The sequence below is a fragment of the Cryptomeria japonica genome, chromosome 3, assembly GCF_030272615.1.
Source record: "Cryptomeria japonica chromosome 3, Sugi_1.0, whole genome shotgun sequence".
NCBI classification, from domain to species: domain Eukaryota; kingdom Viridiplantae; phylum Streptophyta; class Pinopsida; order Cupressales; family Cupressaceae; genus Cryptomeria; species Cryptomeria japonica.
The window spans coordinates 624309247-624325951 of NC_081407.1; the positions used below are offsets into that span (position 1 = coordinate 624309247).

Sequence of the window (16705 nt, forward strand, 5' to 3'; positions counted from 1 at the left end):
TTCAAGGAATACAATATCAAAAATCATCAATGACAACTATAGTATTGCAATTTTGCAAATTAAAATTGTAATATGACTCAAGAACTGTAGTATAGTTATAAATACCTATAAACTGACTGCTAATTCACTTCAATGACTCACTTTGAGGATTCTATATCCCAAATGGACTCAAGATCCGGAAACTGACTAGTACTAACAAGTTCATCTTCATTCTGAGTCGAGTATTCAAAAATTTCTTCATCTTCATGCTGACTCTGAGTCTGCGATCCATCATTTGTCTCAGCACTGGCACTAGCAGTAGCACCACTAGCTTTTAAAGTGTTGCATAGCCCTCGTCTTTCATGCATGGAATTCTAGATTGCTAGTGCCCTATCATATGGAAAATCTCTAACATTATACTGGGTTACAAACAACCTCAAGCAAGATTCCAAATTTTTGTCTAATTTGTTTTTGATCTTTGATTTCAAAAGTTGTAATGCACTGAAAACTCTCTCATCTTCCACCGATCCCAATATCATTGTTTGACATAAATCAACAAGTTTCAAATATTCTGGTATTGCAATACACAATGCTTCACTTTGATCTATCCTTTTCCAAAGCCTTGTGATTGATCCAGGTTTAAATGGATTCTCCAAGTTAACCAACTATTATTTCATAAGCAATGTAAATTGTTTACATTGTTTTTTAAGATGATCTGAATTTAAAATTCCTTCTATTGGTTGTCCATTGCAATATGCATCTTTTGAAAATGTCAATATCAATTCCTCTAGTTTTTTATGAAACATCTTTGCATCATTTGGATTATCTCCAATTGAATGCCAAAATTGAGGATACACACAACCCATGGCTTCAAGTATTTCTTCTCGAGGGAATCTTTCACGAATCTCAGTTGAAAGTTCATATACAATAGACTTCAAATTATCACTAATAGATTTAACAATCCTGTCAAAATCTTCCTTTTTAACCGGTAGTGCTCTGCCTCGCTTGCCCGTCTTAGATTGGTGCATTGGTATCTGAAATCCTTTTACAAAGACACATAACTCATTTTTTGTATTGAAATGTAAAAAAAAATTCAGCATGATTCAAATTTGTAATTATCTGCCACCTAACAAAATTTGGGCTTCGCCTTGTTAGATCTGAATATAGACCATCTAGGCTCAAGCATGTCATTTTACGTAGATTTCTATACTCATTGATATACATAGTTCTATCTTGGGATTTCTTAACAAGTTTGTTCATTGAATCCAGCATGGGGAGAAAACTAGCTAAAGTTAACAGAGTCTCTATATCACTTAACTTACGTAAGAGATCAGGAGCTTTGTCTACTGTGAGGCGTTGTTCATACATTAGTCTGACCAAGGATTGCTATTCTGTTAGAACTCATTCCGCTCGTCCATGCAAGGAGATCCATCCGGTCTCAACATCCCTGAGAAGCTTGTTTCCTGATATTACTCCCTCAGCAAAAATCTGAAATTCTGCAAAATGTTTAGGAATTCGAAAAAAGTATGAGTGGAGCTCGTGGACCAGATCTTCAACTTTTGATACTGTAGGGAAATTGCTTACAATTCTATATGCTAAATTCATTTGATGAGCCATGCAGTGAATGCCAACCATGTATGGTGCAATACTAGTTTATAATATTGTGCAAAGACCGGTCCTTTGACCTTGCATTACTACAGCTCCATCAGCTCCAACACACACCAACTTCTTGGCAATTCTCAAGTCATCCATACCAGCAATTTCATTCAAAGCTTTCTTAACTTCCAAATATAATTTTTTGGCTACTAAATTGCCCCTCATTTTATGAACACAGAGTAGATGAGCTTGACGGATGTGTTCTTTTATGGTATACACATGCATACAAACCCAAGCAGTGTTATCTACCGCAGTAACTTCATCTATGGATAATGAAATAAAATTTGACTCTTTTACACTCTCTTGTAAATTTTGTTTTTCCACCTCAGTGAGACAGTTTTCCATTTCCCATCCAGTGTTTATTGACCAATGTGACATAGGATAGTGAGGAACATTCAAAAAAAATAATAAATTACTAAATTCTAGGAAATCTTTCATAGGACACCCTCTCAACAAAATATGAAAAACAACAATCATCTGAACAGTCTTTTCCCAGTTTGCATATTTCGCTGCATGTTCAAGCTCAGCCTTGATTGTATTTCAAATCTACTATTACCAATCAGTGTCATTTTGTGGTTATGCTTTTCATATTCCACGGCATACTTAACATGAAGACATTCTTCCTTTGATTTCCATCTTACTGCTCGTATTTCCTTTTCGTCTATGATCTATTTTTCATAAACCTTACCAATATGTTTTTCTATGGTGTCAAGATTTAGCTGCATCCTCTTCTCTCTTTTAGTTTTCCATCTACAAATCTTACACCTGCATTTTGTTGGTTGTTCATCATTGTTTGGGACCGGTTCAATAAATGGGTACTTTACTACCCAATCAATCTTAAAACTCCTTGTCATCTCCCACTCTCGCCCCAGTTTTACTTTCCTTTTTCTTTTCTTCCTACCAACATCATCTTCAGGACTAGCATTTGCATCTGAGTGAATTATCTCATTGTGTGTATCCCTTAGAACATCTTTTGTCGTGTTGGTATTGTCATCCTCATTTGATGCATTTAACTCAATGACAATCCCACCTTGTGGTAGTGGTGAGCTACTGGGAATGGCTTCTGCAACTGCAGAAGTTGATGGACCAGAAACTTTGCCAATTCCAAAGAAAGACTTTATGGTAGTATCTTTAAGTTTAAGTTTTGGGCATTTTGATGGCCTCTCAATCCCTTCAGTTTCACCGCCCTGAGGAGTCTTACCCTTGTCTGACATCCCAACCCCTTCACCATCCTGAGGAGTCTTAGTCTCACCCTTGTGTGACATCTCAATCCCTTCACCACCCTGAGGATTCTCACCCATGTCTGACTGTGACATCTTCAGTCTTGACCTCTCACTACGAATTAAAAGTTAAAACTAATACTATCAAGTATGAAAAAATGATTACTCGCCTTTATGCCTTCTCAATTCTCTGAATCAGGAATCAAGAATGCTTGGACCTGTGTTGCAGGATTGTAACTATGGCCCTCCACCCTACAATGAACTTCAACTTTCCAACTCAATTTGTGGAATGTGAATCGAGACTCGAGAGCTCCCAATTTACTAATCAGACAGGAACAAATTGTAAGAAAGAGTGTAAGAAATAGTGTATTTATAGCAATCCATGATTGCATTTTTGGCGAATTGCGCGAGGCCCAGGCGTCGCAATTGCCAATAAAAATTTAATTTAATTGCATTTTTGGTGAATTGTGTGGGCATGCAATGAAAATTTAATTTAAGTGGGGCGAAATGGGTCCTTGAATGTTTATAATGTTTTAATTGATATTGGCGAATTTGGCCAATGCGTGCAATGAACATTTAATTTACCATTGGTGAATTAGGTCCTGGGTACGTGGTCATTTTATATTGCTGGTGAATAACGAAGGTGATCTAATACCCACGTCCGAGTGATTCTAGGTGAATTTACGGGCATGCACGTCGATGGTGTGTGGTCAATGGCGAAGTCGGATTCTACAGTGTACCGTTAACCCCAAAATTCCAGGCGATTTGACCATTATGTTTCCCCAAACTATTCACGCAGAATTCACCAATTGGCAAAGATTTGCCACTAAAAAACTCTCTGGCGTGAGAGATATAGAAGACTTGTTACAGAAACGTCTGTAACTGAGGTAAGAGAGATGGTTACCTTGTAGACCAAAATTCAATAACAACTGATTTTAATGGTTGGATGTTGAGGGTGATGATTGGAGGTTGATGAGTGGTTGGTTTATGTTGGATGTCTAATTGCAGAACATTGTGTATGTTGCTTGTATGGTGTGTGGGTCGAATTCTATCTGTAGGTTGAATGCTGCTAGAACAAAGACTGTGTAATATATACATGAGAGCTAAATCTGTAGTTTGTATGTAATATATATTTTACTGTAATACAAGAGATTGGCTTTGGTGGTGGGTTTTTTACATGTAAGGGTTTTCCCACGTAAATTGCGTGTTCTCTTTGTGCTTGTGTGAATCTTTTGTTTGCTCTGTAATCTTTTTAATGTGTATCTTAGTGACTATAATCTAAAATTGAAAATCTCTCTACTCCTCTCCCCATTGAATTAAACACAATGGAAGGCATTTTTGCATTCTTCTTTCCTTACAAGTGGTATCAATGCTTGGTTTGTATGTTATCCTTGTGGGTAGAATGGGTTGTTTGTGTTGATTCTGTTGTGGAAGTTTTGCATAAAATTGTCGATTGCATATTGAGATGGCAAGCACATCATGGTAGTAACTATGAGTTGTGGAAACTCAAGATGGAAGACCTGTTGGTTGATAGAGACCTCTGGGTTGCACTGTCTAGATCAAAACAATTAGGCATGAAATAGGAAGATTAGGATCTCGCAGATAGGAAGGCCAAAGGGCTAATTAGATTATGCCTTGCGGATTTTGTTCTCTTGAATGTTCATGAGGAGAAGACAACAACTTCTTTGTGGAAGAAACTTGGTGATATTTATCAGGGAAAGTCTCTGGTAAATAAGTTGTTCCCGAGGAATAAGTTATACTCCTTGAAGATGAGCGAAGGGACATATGTGGCAAATCATTTAAATGCTTTCAACCCAATTGTTGCACAGTTAACTTTTGTGGGTAATAAGATTGAGGATGAGGACACATGTATGCTTATGTTGTGTTCCTTACCAGGTACATGGGACCATCTGGTGATGGCTATTAGGAGTCCAACAACCACTTTCAAAATGGAGGATGTGGTTTCTTCACTACTCTCAGAGGAAGCACAGAGGAAATATTCTAATATGGACAAAGAAGCTTTGGTTGTGAGGAGCATATCAAAGGAAAAAGGCAAGAAGAAGGATAGGAGTTCCAAATCCAAGTCACAGGGGAGACCAAAGTCTCTGGGAAAGAAGTCCAGGGTGAGGTGCTGGAATTGTGGGAAGACTAGCCATTTTTGAAAGGATTGTGAGGAGAAGGGAAAGGAACGCTTCTAACATTGATTCTTCTCAGAGCGATGCTAGTGCCTACAATGCTACCTTGGAAACGTGACATATCAATAGAGGTGATTCTTGGCATTGAGTATATTGGTCATTTGCTTGGAGAGATTCATAATGGTGCAACACTGTGTTGAAGCTTAGCATGGTTTGATCATGGAGGTTCTCTGGAATACCAAGAGACTTGTGGATCTGCTGAAGAGCTTTTTTTCTATGTCCTGTTTCTTTGGGGTGGTACTAGATGAGATAGTTGCAGTTATACATGCATTCTTCATACATGGTGAGAGGAGGTGAAATTATTTCTCTACATGGGAATGTCGATAGTGGTTAATCATTAAGCATTTATGTGGCGGTGCTTGGTGGATTCCAATATTATGGTTCTCAAAGTGGACATAGTTGGCAAATAGGATGTGTGTTTGATCTAGTGCTTAAGTCATGATTGTCTGCATGAATTTTCTCTTTGAGATCTCATTTTGTATATAGATAATGTGATAGTGAGTTTGTGTGTAGCTAATCGGATCTACGAGTTATGTAGTTGTGTGGGTTGATCACTTATTTAGTTGCAGTGGGATAACAGGAAGTAGAATGTCTATATCCATGAGGCTTGATTCAGTGCTTGTGTAGACTTCTTAGTTGGCCTTGTCTGTGGTCACTTGTGCATTATTATAATTTCTTTGCGATAAGAGAATATGTGATAATTGAGTATGTGGATAATCGGTTATGGGATCTTGTAGCATGTTATATTTTTCTTGGTTTGGACATATTGGTTTCACTTGGTGTGACTGATAGTACACTTGTGTGTGAGGACCTATAAGATTTTCAGATTGGGAGATGGCTTGTCATGATGCTTTGAGAGCTCTACACCACAATTTAGTGGGAGCTTGAGCAATGATTATGTAATAATCATTGGATGGTGAATGATCTTCTCAATATGCAGATGTTTGGAGGACGCCTTAGATCCTGTTGCTGCAGAAGGGTCTTTCACATTTGCGAGTACACTTGTAGGAAGATGATTATCTTCGTGATATTTGAATATGTTGACATCTTAATGGCTCAAGGAGTTATTGTTTGAGGTGTTGTTATACTTGACAGGTGATGTTGGTTGATAGTATGACGTTGTTATGTCATGGTACACTTTTGAGACTAGTTTAGAGTTTGGCATGATACATTGCTCTTGAGACTATGGTTTGTTCACTTGGAGCATGTGATCTCCTAAGAGGGGATGGTTAGATCATGATGTCATGATAGGTTCTTGATTCTGCAAATTGGAGCTTTGATAGTGGTCTGGTAAGTTCTCTTTGTGTTGGGTGCATTGGTCAAATGTTTATGAACTTCATTGGAATGTAGAAATGCATTTGAAGTTTGGCATGGATTGATCAATTGTTGGTACTCATGGATACATAGAGACTTAGGTGAGGTTGTAGATCTTTTGAGAAGAGAGATGTTTGTTGAGATGGTTACTCTTGATGAGATTTCAACTAGAAGTCCAAGGAGCCTACACCTTGGTTGAACATGAGTTCAACAGAGACCTATGAGGAGATTTCTCTTGGATGAGTCATGATGACTTGGAGATCTTGGAGGGGTGTTCTCATTCCCCACTCTTGGTCTACTCAGCAGTTTGTCACTTGGGTGGTTTTTCCCATTGTCTCTCAGGTATTTTATGCTTTTCTTTAAAATTTATGGATCTTGAGCTAAGTTAGATAGTTCTAGAAGATTCATTGTGAGAGATGGATAGCATGTTAATTTCCTTAACATAGGGAATGGTAGTGGGCTCATTTCCTAGAATGGGAAATGGAGTAAGTTGATCTTCTTTTGGGGTTGTAAAGGAGGTCTTACTTGTCATAGCTGACACTTAGAGGTGTATGTAGAAGGACATGCTTGTTGTTTCTTGTGGTAGTGTTGTTTGTGGGATGTGCTTATCTATGTGGATGGTACTTGGTACTACATGGTTACATTTTCTATGTGTTATGATTGGTAGACTTTGTATGCCTTTTTGGATCCTTCAAATTCAGCATTACCCATGCACTAGGAGTTTTGGATGTGTTTATTCTTCATCGACTAAGTTGTACATGGAACTTGTGGCCATTGATTGTGGGTTGGTTATGTTAATGGTTGATACCTCTGAGGTATGTGTGATTGGATTGTTGTCACTTGTTATGGGTGTTATTTTTCAATCGCGTGGATTTGTCAGTTGAATGAGAGTAGTTGTCTTGGTTGTTTGTTCTATTTGATGTTCAGTCTTGATTGTTTTGGAGATACCAGTAAGTTCTTTGTCAAGTGGGAGAATGTTGAGAATGGATGTCTCAAACTTACTGGTTGAGATCTTGTTTAGATGGCAATTGGTTTCTGCAGTGAATAGTTTTGTCTAAATAACCTTCATGTTATTGATATAGTAGTAGATAACCTCCATGTTATGCACTCACCTGGAGAAGAAGTGATTTTGGTAGAGCATCTGGGTTCGGTAAGACTCTACCAAGCAGTTTAAAGAAGGCACTCCTCTTACCAATGTCAAGGAGACAGTTGATGTGTCTTGTCGGCATGAAGCAATTGTAGTGTGACATTCGATGTCGCTAAGATACTCCAAGTAGTTGGTCAAAGTCACTTTGTTTCTCTGATGAGATACCATGTCAATAAGACATCGGAGTGGTCTAGGAAAAAAAGACCATTTCAATGTAGCTTGGGGTTTTGATAAGATTATCTGAAGGAGGTAATGAAAGTCTCACTTTGTGGTGACAAAGGCTATATCAGTATGACGGTGTTGAAGTCTTGGCAAAAAAGAGGTGTTTGGTATGACATTAACTTTCGCTAAGACTTACCAGGCCAGTATCGCGCAAAAGTATTATCAATCGAACTTGAGTTTTCGATAGACGAAGTCATCTTTCTGACAAAGTGTGATCAGTTGATAAGAGACTTGTGAGGGGGCCACTATCAGGAATTGGAGATTGGGTGGAATGAAGCTTGGTGAACTAATGAGTTACAGTTCCATCGGGTGGCGATATGTCGATATGATTTGAGATGGTCTTGGTGGGGACCACGGTTGACTCATGCTGACATGCTAAGTTGGAAGCTGGTGATTGATCAATGTTGAAGTATTTGTTGATAGCCTTTGAGATTAAGTTGGGACCATGATGGACTCATGTTGACCAATTGATTTGTTTGTTGGTGATTGGTGAAAACTAGAACAACTCAGAGGAGCGATGGAGATAACACAGCATGTTATCGATAGTCTGAGAAAGTTTGACAGTTGGAGCCATGTAACTGAAATGAACCAGTTTCTTGGAGTAGAGATATAATTATCTGAAGAAACAGTTGCAGAAGAAGGGGCATGAGAGGTCCGAAAGACTTGTTGCAAAAAATAAATTAACTGAGGTTAGAGACGGTTGCCTTGAAGACCAGAAGTCAATAACAACTAATTTTGATAGTTAGATTTTGAGGGTGACAATTGGAGGTTGATGAGTGGTTGGTCTGTGTTGGATGCCAATTTGCAAAACGTTGTGCATGTTGCTTGTATGGTGTGTGGGTTGAGTTCTATCTGTAGGTTGAATGCTACTAGAACAGAGACTATGGAATATATACCTAAGAGCTAAATTTGTACATTGAATGTAATATACATTTTACTATAATATAAGGGATTAGCTTTAATGGTGGGTTTTTTACCCGTAAGGGTTTTTCCACGTAAATTATGTGTTCTCTCTATGCATGTATGAATATTTTGTTTTCTCTATTATCTTGTTAATGTGCATCTTAGTGACTATAATCTGAAATTGAAAATCATCTTTGCTACTCTCCCCATTGAATTAAACATGGTGGAAGGCATTTTCATGTTCTGCTTTCCTTAAAGTGAAGTGTTTCACACTTTTTCCCAAAGAGTCAAACTATGAAACATAAAAATTTCAATGTAGTTAGCAACAATCATTAGATATGTCTATGTTCCTAGTGTTCTCTCTACCCTTCCACTAGATGTACTTCTCATCTCTTTCAAACGGCTCTACACATGCCTCGAAGAAATGTGTCATGTCAAACCCCAATTGTGTTAATCTATACTCTCTATATATTCACTTTTAAGCATGTGATCATACATTATAAAAGTGTTATAAACCATCCTAACATGATCAAAACTTATTAGCTCTTCTCCAAAAATCAAATCTCGTCAACCGCTAAATAAAGGATTCACTAGATTGTGTCATTGTGGATGTAGCATAGTCATGCAATCCTATTACATTGCAATCATTGGACAACCCACTTAGTCTCCACCCTTCCCAAGGAATTTGATATCAAATACCTTTTGTTGAACAATAGTCCATCAATATAAGTTTTGTTCTTCTACTATCCCCATCTGAGGAATGACCAATAATAGGTCCCAAATTATTTTCCACATGTCTCTTCCACAAAAATTATATTCTTTCTCATTATTGACAAACCAAATTTGCATTGAACCTATTGCATGTTGGATGAGCAACCACAACCAAACAAGGAAGCTTTTCATGTAAAGGGTTTGCAATTATAACACATGCTAGTGGCTAGTAACATTGTTCTTAAAATAATTTGTTATGATAGCATAGCTTGAAACTTCCTCACCAACTGTCACTAAGAAATCTAACTGGCATTGTGCTCTTCTTTATTACCACAAAATCCCACCAATGTATCACATTTTTCTACACCACCTTAAACACTTTCTCACAACAATTTTATCTTCAGCAAGGTAGAAAGGAATTGGGCCATCTATACCATGTTTGGTTTTATAACAAGCATGTACACTTTTCCTATTGCCTTAAAAATGTAGTTGTGCTCCTCTGGGATGTATGCCAATGACTTTCTAACTTGCCTCAAATTTATAGAAATTGAAGGACCATCTAGATTCAAGCTAATAAAGCTATGTAATCTAGGACCTCCCCATAACTTGATCATCTCATAAAGGGATTTAGTGGATGTACTATACCTTCTGCCTGCCTTTGGATACATCAAGTTGTGAAAGATATCCTTGACAGAATCCCAAACTGCATCTTTACCTTGTATTTGTTCTTGTTTATGTGCCTCACACACATCCTTGCAAAACCTAAAGACATCCTTCTTTTTTTTTATTCAAACAACTTCTGCTTTAGGGATTTGATTCTAACAGAGAGTATAACAACCTTTGTTTTTTCCACCAAAGAGCTCGCATTATTGATCTTTGGCTATCATTTGAAACCCTAGCAGCTATTCTGTGTTCATTTTGAGTCAAATAGTCTAGTCTTCACCCTCTCCATGTATCCCTCCCATGTCTTTTATTGACATATTTTGATTCATGATATATGTGCATGATACAATCATCACATTTTGGAATCATCTTACAAAAGTTGCATGCCAGTTATTCAAATGGGATCCCTGACTCAGATGCCCTCTTGAAATGAATATTGCCTATATGTGCCATCAATACAATATTAATTACCCTCATAACATAGCATCATCTTAGTATGCTTCTCTATGGCCCATAATTTTCCACCCCTTTGATCATCCATTAGGACCTTTGTGTCTAATCTCTCTCCATTTCTATTAATATGGGAATAACAATACCCCCAACATTACAACATCAATGGTGATGAATGACCTTTAATAAGATGATAAAACAAATAATGCACAAAGTACAATAGATCATGTATTCAAAATAAATTTAAACTTGGGTAGTTAACACACCTAAAGTAGTTAACTTATGTATGTTCATCCTGGTGCATCCATAAGTAAATGAAAAAAGAAAGTCAAATTTACACATGCAGGGGTTTAATTTGAAAATGGGGAAATTAAGAGGCAGTGAAGGTGTTTCTTTTTCTTGGCAGTTACCCTTAGGAACTATTTATTTTCCTTGTTATTCCAATTAGGGTTACTGAGGCATGATTTATGAGATCTTTTGGTTTGAGATAAGTGTAAATCAACATTGGTTACTTGGAAAGAATGGCATAGCTTCACATGGAAATTCAATTGTATTCTATAAGATTGCAAATCTCCATTTTGCCGATAGAGTTTTCCATTTGTGAGGCCATAGAAAGGATTTTTTTTTAAATTACATTAGAGCTCAATGTGAGCTCAATGAGTTGATTTTCCGCCAGAATTGAAAAAGTAATTGAATGAATTCTCCAATAGTATCTATTTTTGTAGTCAAAGGTACAAAATGTAGGTTTGAACATAATAGGTGGTAGATGGATGAAATGGTCTTATCCATTTGAGCAAAACGTCGGCAATCTGCAACAAACTCAAGATTTGGGTGAACATTTTAGAAACAGATCCCAAGAAGCCATGTTTTGAGATTTGTTTCTATTCTTAGGATATGAAGGATATAAAGTAATGATTCCTTCATCAAGGATGTGTACAGAAAATGGTGAACTCCTTTGGTGTTAAGTGTTTGTGTGTATGCATGAACAATCTCAAAGAATCCTCGAAGGAGCAGATTGCTCGCCTATCCAACAAAGGAAATGAGCAAGAGAAGATGTCAGTGATAAACATTTTAGGGATGAATTTCTGGGCTAACGAGCATGTACATGATGGAATTGTTTATGAGAACCCATTCTCCCCCATCGTCTAGATTTTGGGATATGCCATTAACGCCTATGGTATTGTGCATCACATAGTGAAGGAAGAGAATGTTGAAGGTGTCAAGATTGCATTGGAGACCCTTGAGATTGTGCCACAATCAAATATCATGCTTGGTTTTTTTTTAATCTTAATGCAAAAGGCAAGAAAGACAAAAATGGCTAAAGCATGGAAGGTATCCAAAGTTGGGGTAAGCCAGAAATACAATTTGGTTGAGTTTGAGGCCTTCATGAGTGATAACGGTGATCTATTCCCTGAAGAGATTGTAGAAAGGTTGAAAGTGATTGGAAAGGGAATTGGTTATCTGTATCACTAATCCCCCCTATGTCACCCCTCTTATCATTGATCCCCCCTGTGTCCCCCATGGTGTCCCCCCTCTTATTATCTATGTACTTTTTTTTTGTTTTTAATATGTGGGAGCTACTCCCTTATGGTAGTTTGAGGTCTCCATACTCGCTCATGGGTATTTTTTCTACTAATTGTTTTGACAGATGGAATAGTGCTTTCCATGGTCGATATTACTAAGTTAAAACAAATGAATGAGAATAATAGTTCAATAGAGGGGACAAGAATTTTTTGAAATACTTGATTAAGTATTGTTCCTCTGTCCTCTTCGACTGTAAATCTTGATAATGGCTTGAAGTTGCAGGTTTTTTTGAGGTTTCCTTCCACTTCACTACTTAGCCACTCCCCGCCTTCTAAATGAACACTATTTGACTCTAAATGAATATTATCTGAATTCAAATACGCATTTAGTGTATCCAACTTGCCCTCTGTGGTGCCAATTTGTGGTTCTACTGAAATTGTTCTTGATTTTTGCCCTTACTTTGAGTGAATACACTCAACAAAATGAAGCTCGTCAGTGAAATTTTGAGTTTTGGCAAAGTTCAAATCTCATCTTGTCGACTTGACGATGCATACATGGATACAGATATCAGAAGGGATGACCATTGGCAAAATCTTTTGTTATAACTAAAGCTTTTGAAATACCTTAATGACCCAATGAGAAGGTTGCAAGTGACTTGGTTGTAGAAAGGAAATCCCATGTGGATGTACACATGCGTAGAGTAGATGGCGAAGATTATTCTTGAAATGTTGGTGATGCTTCTTACATGTCCCAACGGATCAGCGATGGACGAGGTTGCCTTACCACGATAGACAAGTGGGATCGTTGTAAGAAAAATTTTACTCCTGTGATCCACTAATGATGACACACGTGGAAGTCTTGTGTCCAACCCCTACTTCTAACATTTGACGAATAAAAAATACCTTTGAATATTGATATTCAGGATAACAATTTATAAAACTCCTACGTCCTTAATATATTTGCAATATATTGCTTTGGATTTTATGGATATTAAACCCCCCAATATGAACACACGTGATATAATATTGCCTAGTGGGTGAAGCCCTCGTGAAGGAGTCATACCTTTCAATGCCTTATGGGGAACCCAATTTTGGATGTGTGTGGCACAATTGATAGTTTCTACCCAAAAAGTTGGACGAAGAGAACGAGCATGAATCATGCAAATAGCTATCTCCTTAAGGGTTCTATTCTTCCTTTTTGCAACACCATTTTATCTATTCCATCTCTATCTACCTACCTTTCCTCCCTCTCCTTCTCTTCATATTCCTCTCCTTCTTCACCTCCACCTCCACCTCCACCTTCACCTCCATATTCATCTATATCTCTATCCCCTATTTCTATCTCCTTACCCCTCTCTTTGGCTCTTCCACCCTCTATCTCTCACTATCTCTCCTCCCCTCCATTGCAAATATAATATGATAATACTTGTAATGGAGCCTTATTATAATATTGCTTTTGAGGTTTTGTTTGAGTAGTGTTTTGATCCCCATAAGTGGATGCATAGTTGATTTGAATCTATCACTTTTCCATTGAGACCTTTGTTGAACATACAACATCATTTGCTAAATGGGCTACTAATTGATCTCATAGACCACAAAAATGTGCTATAGCAAAATTTATCCTAATTAATTTTCCATTGTACCCATTGCACACCAAGGTGCAATTGCTAGCTATATTTCTAATGTTAACAATTTTATTTTCGAATTGTCTTTTACATCTAAACCTTGCTAGTCAATTCTTATATTTTGACTCTTTCAATTTGATTGCAACTTCTTTTAGCTTTTAGTCTATTTAGAAACATTTTTTTTCCATTTCAAACAAATCTTTTTAGTGAAAGTTTCAAATTTAAAATAAAAGACGAGTTTTTATTAACATACTCACACTTTTACACTTCACCACTTATTATCATTCCAGAATATATTTAAATTACTTCTTTAGATTTTATTAAAATTCATTAAATTATTTCTTTAGATTTTATTAAAAATCTTTAAATTATTTCTTTAGGTTTTATTTAAATTTTTGAATTTTAAAAATAATTATTTTTATTTCATAATATCTAGTTATTTAAGTAAAATAGATAAACGCCGACAGCGAACCTGCGGAAGTCTGCTCGTTAATCACTCAGAAACAGCAACTGGTGAAAACATGTTGAATATGATAATTCTATAAACCAGATTGATAAATTTTCTCACACAAAACGATTTCATCCGATCTGCCGGAATCGAACTAGCGACCTAAGGATTTCTTAAGGATTTTGTCTCCTACTACAGTCCTCCGCTCTACCAACTGAGCTAAGATCGGGATGTACTTGCATTTGAGATAACGTTTATTTATAGATAATATACATTATTTGTTGTACTTGCATTCGAAATAAAATATCCTTATAGAAAATATACATGATTTGATTATAACTGTAAGTTAAACTCAATTCAATATTCGTTTAAAAGACTTGCTACTCTCGTCCCTCACCAAGTCTTGTTATGTATCTAACTACGTAGGCCTAGACTTAAACTTTGAAGACGACCTATTATGTAGGAACCCATTATTCAAGTGGACATTACAAGTAAATTAGTCTTAGAAGGAGAAATAATTCAAGAATGGACTAAGGGATTTTGGTAGATTGTAGATAGAAAGTTTTTAAAATTATTATATTGAAGATACAAAGGATGCGTATGGTAGTGGAAAAGATTAGCTTACAAGAATCTAGTCGATTACATTTTAGATCAATTTTATTTATTTTTTTAAAAAAAGAATATTTTCAAAAAGAGACGAATTTTAGAAATTAAATATGGTATTTAGGTATGATAGTATGCATTTTCGTAAAGAGAATAACAATTTGAAGGAAATCGATTAGGGATTATAATTTTTTTTACTAAGTTAAGTTTTAGTAAAAGACACTAAAAGGGATTGTAATAATGCTTTCTCTTGGATTGAACATTATAATGTTGATCTTCCCACCTCTACTCATTAGAGTTTGATTTAAATTAACTTTTAATTTGTTGTTGATCATAGTGATTGTGATCACGAGATACATTATTTTGCTAATTATCCTAATATTAACCATGATAAAGGGTGGCATTATGACTTAATATTTTGACATGAATTATATTGCTAACGATCCTAGTTTATAAGCCTCAAGATATCATGAATATAAGCCTCAACGTTTATATGTGTAGTATGATTTTTAGTAGAAACAACAATAATATATAGTGTGCACATAGTGCTCATATAGTTATAGCCTTCAAATCTATATATACTTTTTTCTGCAAGAGATGTTGACAAATAACAATAATTTAAAGTTGTAATTTTTATATTATTTCATTGTGTAACCCCATCTATTTTTCTTAGATACATTTAAAGAATTAGAGATCAAAGTTTTTATTCATTTTACAAAGCAATTGAGTTTTAGTGTTTGCAATTCTATTCACTATTTACAATTTGGCATGCTCTTGAGGTTACTCTCTTTTTAGCGAAACCACACTCTAAGAAGAGAAGGTTAAAGGAATGCAATGTACATTTTTTATTATTTAAGTCATTCATTCAAGTCAATTATGTACACAATGAAATATAGGATGCAAATAGTATGTTTTTTTTGGATCGGTTAATATTTCATATTATTAATAGATAATCAAAAGCAACATCATCGAAAATGTCCATAGGTTGTTGTCCGAATCAAAACTAGAAACATCTGAAACACCCCAACCTACAAACATATTGAAAGGACCAACCTGCCCGACCACCTTGCATCAACACGATATACAAAATTTACACAAACATTAAACTAGAGTTAATTAAATACTATAAGCTCCTTGTCTTTCCCTGCATCATGTCGATCATCACCCTCAGGCTCCTCCAGATCATCTAAGTCATCATTGTCCTCCGGGGGGAAACTGATCCACAACGTTCATTTCGGTTTTGATTTCCTCAATCCCATGGGGCGGCCACACTTTCTTCTGGACAATGAACCAGAAGCAAACCCTTCGTCCACCATCCTCCACTCGTAGGGACCCGATTTTGCTTGTTCCCGCCTTATTTCTTCCATTTCTCTGTCCTCCTGAAATTATGTGATGCCATGCATGCCCGCTTGTGTCGAAGCTCGGCGCACCCCTTTATTGCAGTCGGCGCTCCACAACAAATACGGACGAAGTGGGGGTTGGAACTCGCTCACATGGAGCCAAACATCATCCAGTAAAATGAATCCTTTCCCATTGCGAAACATTTGCAAGTAGCTTTCAAACCCACCTCGCTATTCCTCCCGCGCACAGCTCGTCACAATCCAACGTACCTTCTCCTTGATCACCAATTCAAAACACCAAGTCATGAATAACGATGCAATGTCTGCATTTGTTCAGTACTTGTATTGGGCACACATGTATTCATCACCCAACACAATATTTACCCTGGTTAAAAATTTCATCTCCTCGAAGCGAAAAACATTGGAGGGGCGCTCATCAGAGATTTGGCCCCAAAAGGCCATCATTGGTCGAGAAGCTCGTAGAGAGAAATTGGCCTCCATTGTGTCTGTAGTAGAAGAAAACAACGTCCAGGACACTCTGCACCACCTTGAACACCAAACTTGCTTCACGTCTTTCACCTTACAAAACACCTTGTTGCAAGTAGCTTGTATCAGAAGCTAATGAAATAAGCTTATGGTTGCACACCCAATGAGACTTAAATGAATTCTGTCAGAGTAAGGGTGACAACATGTGAAAAGCGCAAAA

General features: G+C 36.7%; 1 non-coding gene across 1 annotated transcript; it reads right to left on the reverse strand.

Annotated features, from left to right (window-relative positions):
- Positions 1-14190: 14190 nt before the first annotated feature.
- On the reverse strand, positions 14191-14285 carry TRNAY-GUA (transfer RNA tyrosine (anticodon GUA)). Its single transcript has 2 exons — positions 14249-14285; positions 14191-14226 (listed from the first exon to the last, which is right to left on the reverse strand). It is a non-coding gene; the product is annotated as a tRNA-Tyr (tRNA).
- Between the last annotated feature and the right edge of the window lie 2420 nt (positions 14286-16705).